A 10,059-nucleotide genomic window follows, 5' to 3' on the forward strand; every position below is an offset into this window, starting at 1 on the left:
CCACCAGATATGTTCAATGAATGGGTGCAGCTACACATTTTCTATGAAGGCCTTTCTTATGAATCAAAGAAGGCAGTAGACCATTCATCTGGAGGATCTTTGAACAAGAAGAAGACCATTGAGGAGGCCATAGATGTCATTAAAACTGTAGCAGAAAATGAATATTTCTATGCTTCTAAAAGAGGGAACACTAGAGGAGTGATGGAGCTAAACAATATAGATGCTCTGCTGGCCCAAAATAAGCTCATTACCAAGCAGCTGGCTGACCTCACCAAGAAGATGGAGAGGAACTAAGTAGCAGCAATCACCACTTCATCAGCAACCCAAGAAGGAGTGAATGAAGAAGCAGAGGGTAGTCAGGAGCAAGCCAACTACATTGGGAATTTATCTAGGCGAAACCATGATCCATACTCTAAGACCTACAACCCTGGTTGGAGGAATCACCCAAACTTTGGGTGGGGGAATCAACAAGATCAAGGCCAAGATTAGAGACGTCACAACCCCAACAACAATGCAGCTCACCAACAATTCACACAGAGAACATATCAACACCACCACAACAACACCTCTCCACATCCATATCAAAACCAAAATAACACTCCTCATCCTTCCACCTCTAATCCGAATCCACCATCATTTGATGACAGACTCTCAAGGATTGAGAATCTACTTGAAGGCATAGGCAAAGAGATTCAAGACAACAAGGCGTTCAAGGAGGAAGTGCGAGCAAATTTTAAGAACCAGGGAGACACCATCAAGAGGTTGGAATCTCAAGTAGGGTATCTCTCTGAGCAGATTCCCAAACCTACAGATAGATTCCCAAGTGATATAGAGAAAAATCTGAGAGGAAAAACAAAGAAAGTAAGATGGGAAGATTGGAAGATGGCCACTATAAGTGAAAAAGAGACTGAGGACAAGCCAAACAAGCCGTCAGAACAACCTGGAGATACCTCAGCAGAGGAGAAGGAAAAAGATCACCAAGAACCAAAAATCTCACAACAGGAGCTGCTGAGACTCTGTGCACCCTTTCCCCAACTACTCAATGGTGCTGTGGAGAAGAGAATATACTCAAGATTTCTTGACTTGTTTGCATCTCTGCATGTAAACATACCATTCATCAAGACCATCCAACAAATGCCTGCATACATCAAGTATATGAAGAAACTGCTTCCCAGGAAAAGCTCACTCAAGGGAGGCCAAACTATAGTGATGAACAAGGAGTGCAGCGCCCTCATTCAACCAGAGTTGCCTACAAAAAGAAAGGACCCAGGGAGTTTTCACATACCCTGTGCCATAGGAGAAACAATGTTTGATAGAGCACTCTGCGATTTGGGAGCAAGCATCAACTTAATGCCCTTGTCCCTTGTGAAGAGGCTGCAGATCAATGAGATAATACCCACAGATGTAGTCATTAGGCTGGCTGACAAAACTCAAAAACAAGCAATAGGAGTGGTGGAAAATGTGTTGGTAAAGGTTGGGAAATACTTCCTCCCAACAGACTTTGTCATATTGGACATGGAAGAGAGTTACACTCACCCAATCATATTGGGAAGACCATTCCTAGCTACAGCCAGAGCACTCATAAATGTGGAGCGAGGAGAGCTAATTTTGAGGATCCATGATGAACAGCTCGCCTTCACTGTTTTCAAACACTCACAAGAAACCGATCAAGAGAACAAGGAACCAAGGAAGGATCACAGTGAGATACTGAAGGAAGAGATGAGTACTGAAGAACAACAAGCTCATCCGGAGATTCCCTTGGTTGATGGACAAGGAAACAAGCAGCTGTCACAGCTCAAGGAAAAGCTGGAGGAACCTAAACCACCAGAGGCATGTGAAGACAACATCAAAATTCCTTTAGAAGAAGAGGCCACAAAGAGTAAGACAACATCACAAGGAACAAAGAAGAAGGTACCAAGGAGGTGGAGGAACAAAAAGATCCCTACAGAGGACTTCTCTCCAGGGGATAAAGTGATCTCAGCTTATTTCCAAGATATCCCCCTGATCTCTCCACTGTACCATCTCAGCTACCTAAGGTCTTTGATAAACGCATATTTTATGAGTTCTTTTGTGCTTAATTTGAGTGATTTATACAATCCTTCACCTGCTTATTCACATTAATTGCATGGTTTTACTCTCCCTTCCTTATTATGTCATATTGTGAAAAACATGTTTCCTAAGCTTTAAAAATTAATTATTTTAGTTACCTTTATTTCCATTCGATGCCGTGATCAGTGTGTTGAGTAGTTTCAGATTTTCTAAGGCAGAATGACTTAAAGGATGGAAAAGGAAACATACTAAAATGGAAGGAGAAAGCAAAACGGAGCTTTAAGGAAACTGGTATCCACGCGATCGCATGGATGACACGATCGCGTGCCAAGCACGAATCAGCAGCGACGCAGCCGCATGACTGACGCGACCGCGTGGCAAGGAAAAGCTCCAAATGACGTGACCGCGTGACCCACGCGGACGCGTGACAGAGGCCACGCATCAGAATTTACAGAATACGCCCCCAGCAAATTCTGATGCCCTTTTTGGCCCAGATCCAGGTACAGACAGCATAGACCAGAGGTTATAAAGTGTGGGAATGCACCCATTCAAAGGGAGCTCGCATATTTTACTTTTCAATGATTTAGATTTAGTTGAGAGGGAGAGTATTTTAATTGCCATTTACTTTACTTGTCATTTAAATTACTTGCTTCTCATCTTCTAAACCCCGATTACAACCTTTATAGCCAATAGTAAGATCATACTTCCTCGCAGTTCCTTGAGAAGACGACCCGAGGTTTGAATACTCGGTTAACAATTTCTAAAGGGGTTTGTTACTTGTGACACCCAAAACGTTTGTATGAAGGAATTTTTGTCGGTTTAGAGACTATATCTACAACGCAACTGTTTCTATGAATCTCTTTACTGGTAAAAATCCTCTCATCAGTCTTCGCTATCAACAGAGTTCTCTCCTTGGAACATGTAGAGATTATTGATACAACTACTGGATATAGGTCTACTGCCAGAGGAGAAGACTTGAAGCACTATCGACCTCCCTAATGAAGGCGAAACGTCAAGCTAGTGACGCTAAAGAAGCGCTTCATGGGAGGCAACCCATGTTTTATATGCTTTTAGAAAATAGTTAATAAGTCAATTTTTATGAATTCCAACCCAAACTTGACTAACACTTGGTGAAATCCTTGTTATGCAGTATATAGTGAAGAACAAGTTTGGTGTTCAAAGCATGCCAAGAAAGCATGAATGCAACTCAGAGCATGCTAGTCTTGGAGCTTTGAACAAAGACTTTTTCATCATAGTGCTCCAAACTAAGTTTGGTGTCACCCAAGGTGCCACGAATATGCATATAAGGATACACAGTTAGTTAGTTAGTTGGTGTTCATGAATAAATAATCTAATTTTTTTTCTTTATTATTCTAGCCGTAAAGTTTAAATTTTTTTTATGATATTGATTTTTTTTCTTATTTTATTTTTATAGGAAAAAGGAAAGGAGCATTGAAGAGGATTGATTGGACAATTAAATGAAGAAGGTTTGGACACCACAAAAGGAGGATACAACACACGTGCCCCAAAGGGGAATGCATTGGAAAATGTTGCCATGCAACATTGAAGAAAGGAGACCCTTGAAGACCGAACCAATAGCCCTCATAAAGATGAGGATCCTTGTGCTCATGATCTGCAAAACCCCATCCGTCCATCCAACAACCACCACATCAATCCATACCTTTCATCCCCTCATCATCTCCCTATATAAGTGAGTCCTAGTGCGTACTTACCCCTCACACTCAAATTCCCACTCTCCACACTTCACACTTTCGGCATCCAAAATTCCTTCATCACACCTCGTCCTAACCAACCAAATTCCTCATCTATTTGTACCTTCCAATATCCTCACACAGCAACTCAAATTCATGGCATCATCAAGCTCCAAGAGGCAAAAGAGGAAGGAACCAATGGAGAGCATTCCTTTCGATGAGAAGAGATTCAAAACTGCGTTCCATGAACAAGAATTTGAGCGGATAAAGCTCAAAAAGATACTGCCCGAGTTAACCTTCCAAATCAATGAAGACGAGTGCCCACAAATTCGGGAGAAAATTAAACAAAGAGGGTGGCAAAGGCTCACGAATCCAGAGGGGAAGATCAATGCAAACCTCATTAAAGAGTTCTATGCAAATGTAGTTAGAGAAGACAAAACCAAGGCCTCAACCTTCAAATGCTACGTAAGAGGAAAGGAGGTGGACTTCAGCCCAAATGCTATAACAATAACTCTTCACCTAAAATCACCACATTTTGATGAGCTCAATTATCATGCAAGTATAAGTAAGAGCCCTGACAATGATGAGCTCACAGAAATCGTGACTGATATCTGTGTTATAGCAGCTGACTGGGAGAGGTATGTAGATGGGAGACCCCAGTTCATCAAGAGGGGAGACCTTATACCGGAGGCCAAGGGATGGTTTGAACTCGTAAGGAGGTCTATCCTCCCAGCTGCAAATAATTCAGAGGTCAATATCAATCGAGCGACTATAGTACATTGCCTAGTACAGGGTGGAGAAATCAATGTGCATGAACTCATAGCTGAGGGGATTCAAGAGTCAGCTGAGAAGGTTGATTCAGGTGCCAGGCTTTGGTACCCCAGCACTATTCTCAGATTGTGTACAAGAGCCAAGGTAGTCTTCGAGGATAGCAATCCAGACTGGGTGAATCCTGGAAGGCTAGTTACACTCCAGCGTCTGATCTATACTACTCCCGCCCAACAACAAAGAAGACCCCAAATAGGAAAGCAAAAAGCGAAAGAAGGAGCTCATCAAGAGGAATCTCGTCAGGAAGAATATCAACAAGAAGAACATCATGACCCAGCTAACTTGAATATGAATCACCTTCTAAGAGCCATTGATGATTTGGGGATGAGACATATAGAAGGACAAGAGCAAATACTAAACTTTCAGTCCAACTAGATGAGCCAACAAGAAGAGTGGCAGAAACAACAAATGGAACAGCAACAGGAACACTACTCCCAGCTCACTCAAGCCATCCACCAAGTTACTGAGAGGCAAGAACGTTAAGATAAGCACTTGCAAGAACTCAATCAGCGGCAAATAGCTCAGATGAAAGCATTCAATGAGTTCACTGTACTTAATGAAGGACGGCAACTACATAGGGATGAGTTCAACGTAAACACTCAAGCCAAGTTGAGCTACATGTCTAGTCATATGCATCATATACACTATGCTATCCCTACATATGATGAGGTTTAAAAAGATTTTGTAGAACAAAAAGAAAGAAAAGTGAAACAGCAGAAGGAAACACTAAAGAAGAAGATGGAAGATGGTGGTTTCTGGAAGAAGTTGATTGGAAAGAGCAAAGGGAGTGGGAGTACGAGCACTCAAGAGGGACACAAAGAGGACAAGCAAGGAGGAGAGCATGGGCAACCACATGAGTAAAAGGTGGTGGAGTTCCTTCTTTGGTCCATCTTTTACTATGCTTTAAATAAGAAAGATCTTGTATGAGATAGAACATGCTTCCATGATAGTTTGAACCTTTTTTCAATTATGTCTTCTAAACTTTTTGTTGATTAGGGCTGTGTTGGCTAGTCTGAATGTCATTACTGCATCATCTCCTTACTTATTTATATGCTTGTCCTTTTGAATCAAATGAAAAGAGAATGAGTGTTTTATAAAAGACCAGAGTGGAGTTCATACTATGGAGTAAGTTCCTGAGTTTGTGGTGTGGTCATAAGTTAGCTAAGTTAGTTCAACCACAAGGTGGGAAGACAACTATCTGTCATGAATACTATGCTTTGAACATACCCATGAGACTAGCTAAATAATAAGATCCTAATAAGAAAAAGGGAATGAACAATCAAAGTTTAAGAATAAAAGAAAAAAATAGCAAGAAAAGAGGCTAGGCACCAAGGGTTTGAGCCTTGAGGGACGTGTCTGTGGTGTTCCTGTACCAAGGATCTGCTTGGATTACTAAGCTCTTAGGGGTGCTTTATCACCTGGTAAATTGGGTTAACTAACCTGGGATTATCAGCTGAAAGTCCACCATCAAGAGCAATCTTTGCTACAGAACATTTAGTAGCCCAAAGAGGTGCTGGACACCAAGACCTCAAGGAAAGAAAATAAACAAACCATATGCCTGTGGTGTGTATGTATGGGGGAGAGACTTGAGGAAGTAAGTCCTTAGGGGTGCTTCAACACCTAGCACCTTAAACCAACTGATTCCGGAGTGTTGGCTGAAAGCTTATTTTAAAGAGTTGCCCCCTTATAGAGCACTTAGCCTAAGAACACAAATAAGCCCTGAAATGACAAAAAAAGGATCAATGAATAAAAGTCTCATGGGATGCAATCACAGTGAGTATTCTAGGACATGATAAAGGTCTGAAAGCCAGTGAAGGAATGAACCTAAGTTGCTAGGCATGAAACCACCATAAAACCCGAAACATGACTTCCACAAGAATGACTCATTTCTCTTGGCATTCCATTCATCATTCTCTTGTTCCAGTACTTGCTTAGGGACAAGCAAGCTTTAAGTTTGGTGTTGTGATGCGAGGGTATTTTGGCCAGTTTCACTGACCTTTTCTTTACTATTTTTAGGGTAGTTTCATGCATTTTCTTAGAAAATAAGCTCTTTTTGGGTAGATATTCACTTACATCTTGATTCAAGTATACATTGTGCACTTTACATGATTTCATGAGGATTTTGCATGAATTTAATGACACATTGGATGTTGCATTTCCCATGACTTGGATTAGAACTTTGATGCACTTTATTGCTTGATTTCAGGACAAAAAGAAGCAAGGAAGATCCACGTTAGCAGCCACGTTAATCTAACTAACGTGACCTCTAACGTGGAATGGGAGCTAACTTGCAAAGTTAATGAGAAAAGTAATCGCCAATAACGTCCTCGAAGCCATCATAGCCCACGTTAAGAGGCACGTTAACTTAGTTAACATGACCTCTAACGTGGAATGGGAGCTAACTTGCAAAGTTAATGAGAAAAGTAATCGCCAATAACGTCCTCGAAGCCATCATAGCCCACGTTAAGAGGCACGTTAACTTAGTTAACGTGGCTTCTAACGTAGTCATGCTAGCCATCTCCAACGTTAGTGACATTCACCTTTGTCACTAACGTTGGAGATGGCTAGCATGACTACGTTAGAAGCCACGTTAACTTAGTTAACGTGGACTCTAACGTTAGAAAGAGGGGCACATTGAAACGTTAGTGACAAAGGTAAGTGTCACTAACGTTCTCGAAGGATTGGCAAGCTTACGTTAAGAGCCACGTTAACTTAGTTAACGTGGACTCTAACGTAGGGAAGGGGGAGGTTTATCAACGTTATTGGGAAAGGTAAGTCCCAATAACGTGTGCGAAGGACCAAGAGGCAACGTTAGTGGTAACGTTTGTGCCACTAATGTTGAGGTTAACGTGGCTCATACTTGGGTGAGCAACGTTAGTGAAAAAGGTGATTGTCACTAACGTTCTCGAACCTACACTTTCACTTAACGTTAACACCACTAACGTCCTGAGCTAAAAGTCCCTGCCTACTTCACTCTTTCTCTCTGCAAGCAAAGCTAAGCCCAATGATGAAGATAATTGCTTCAAACTCAGGATCCAAGGGCCCATACCCAAGACTTGAAGGGCTCATACATGATGCTAAGTACTATTTGGGGATGAACCTTATAGCCTTGTAATTTGCAATGTCAGCAAACCAAGGTGCTTTGCAAAGAGTTGCTCATCAGAAAAGGTCTCGGACAACTCAGTGGTGGGAGGGGACTCCTGTGCTGCAGGTTCAATCCTGGATAAACCTAATTTTCTAATCCTTTTCTGTCCCGAATCTTTATGTCGAATTCCTGAAGGAGCAATACCCATCTTATCAATCTTGGTTTGGAATCCTGCTTGGCTAGAAGGTACTTGAGAGCAGCATGGTCAGTGTAGACAATAACATTCGAGCCGATTAAATAAGAGCTGAACTTGTTAATGGCGTAGAGTACTGCAAGTAATTCTTTCTCTGTGGTGGTATAGTTCCTTTGTGCGTCATTTAGAACGCGACTGGCATAGTAAATGACGTGCATGAGCTTATCATGTCTCTGCCCCAAAACCGCGCCAATGGCATAATCACTAGCATCTCACACTAGTTTGAATGGCAGTTCCCAGTTGGGTGCAGAGACAGTAGGTGGGGAGATAGGCTTTGCCTTCAGAATTTCAAAAGCATGCAGGCAATCCTTGTCAAAAACAAAAGGAGTGTCAGTGGCTAAGAGATTGCAAAGGGGTTAGGGATGGCAACGGGTCTCCATGGGGCGGGGACATGCCCCCCACCCCCATCCTCGTCTCCCATAATCCGTCCCTGTCCCCGCCCTATCCCCACGACGGGTAACGGGGACCCCGTATCCGCTGGGAATCGGAGTCTCCACGGATATCCACGGATATTTTGAAAAACAAAAAAAAATCAGAAAAAATAAAAAATCTCAATTATCATTACAATCATAATCTCCATCACCAACAATATTTAGTCATAAGTTCACAATTTATATCCAAACAAAATCAATCAAGCACTAAAAAAATCCAAACCATAAACACTTTCATATCTATTCATCCAATTTAAAATCCACTCTAGCCAAATTCGACCATATACCAAACTAAACAATCAGCTACATCAAACACCAATTTTCATCCGACCTCACTAATTGAGAAGAAAACAAAACAAATCTAAAACTGTTACCATTGCCTTGCACAAACTAGCCATAAACCATCCAAAACTTACAGATCTTCTGCAAACCCACTTCAACCTTCACAAAAAAAACAGAAGCAGATTAAAACATAATCAAATCCTTCAAACATTCAAAAATTAATATTCAATTATCCAATGCCACATATTCTCAAAAAATAATCAACAACTTCAAACATTCAATTTCAATTTCTTTTAGTCACTGGGCATTATTAAAAAAAAAAACAAAAGCACATATATGAAGCAAAATCACAAGATAATTGTTTGGAATTCAAAGAAAATCACAAAAATTACAAAACATGAAAAAAAACAACAAATGCTTCAAGTAAATAAAAATCACAGAAATTATGAGGTTAACTTACCGGAAGGAAATGTAGCCAATGATCTTGCTGGAGGCGGCGACGGAGACCGGACAGCCTCTACCGAAGACGGTGACGCTTTAAGCTCCTCGTGATGATTCTGCATCCGGCGATGTCGGTTCTCCTAGGGCCGGGTGCTAGGCGTGTGAGTTAGAGCAGACAAAGGTAGCGGATGGCGGTGAGAGGTCTAAGTGGAGGAGTGTCGCAGAGAGAAGGAAAGGAAGAGAATCTAAGAGAATGAGGGGGACCCCATCGAGGCAGTAACAACAGTTCTTCTTTTTGCGGTAAGACAGTGACCTGAGGAGACGAGGGCGGCGGACGACGGCAAGAGTGGAGGAGGGAAGGAGAGGGAGAAGGAGAGAATCAGAGTTTTAAGGGAAGGAAAGTGAAAAGCAGCAGAGAGAAGGGGATTAGAAATTATGGTTTCAGAACTAATATATATACACTAGGGATATTTTGGTCATTTGTTTTGCGGGTCCCCATCCCCGTTCCCCATGAGTGAAAAAATATCCCCATCCCCGTTCCCTGACGGGTAAATCCCCGCGGATACCTGCCCCGTCGGGGGAAATTGCCATCCCTAACAGGGGTTTTGCAATTTTGGAAAAATCTTTTATAAACTTCCTGTAGAATCCCGAATGTCCCAAGAAACTTCTGATTGCCTTAACTTTAGTAGGTGGTGGTAATCATTTGATTACTTCCACCTTAGTCTAATCGACCTCTATTCCCTTGTTCGAAATTCGATGTCCAAGAACAATTCCTTCAATCACCATGAAGTGGCATTTTTTCTAGCGAAAACCATATTTGTTTCTTGGCTTCATTTCAGAACTTGGACTAGATGGTTGGTGCACGAAAATGACTCTACACATTTCACACAGATATACCGGAAAGTATACCGGGTCGTCCAATTAATAACTCAAGTGAGTGAGGGTCGATCCCACGGAGATTGTTGGTTTGAGCAAGCA

The 10,059-nt window shown here is 41.8% G+C and overlaps 1 long non-coding RNA gene across 1 annotated transcript; it reads right to left on the reverse strand.

Moving 5' to 3' along the window:
• On the reverse strand, positions 8,568–9,557 carry LOC107618286. Its single transcript, XR_001615185.2, has 2 exons — positions 9,101–9,557; positions 8,568–8,799 (listed from the first exon to the last, which is right to left on the reverse strand). It is a non-coding gene; the product is annotated as an uncharacterized LOC107618286 (long non-coding RNA).

This window comes from Arachis ipaensis, chromosome B01 (genome assembly GCF_000816755.2).
Source record: "Arachis ipaensis cultivar K30076 chromosome B01, Araip1.1, whole genome shotgun sequence".
NCBI lineage: Eukaryota > Viridiplantae > Streptophyta > Magnoliopsida > Fabales > Fabaceae > Arachis > Arachis ipaensis.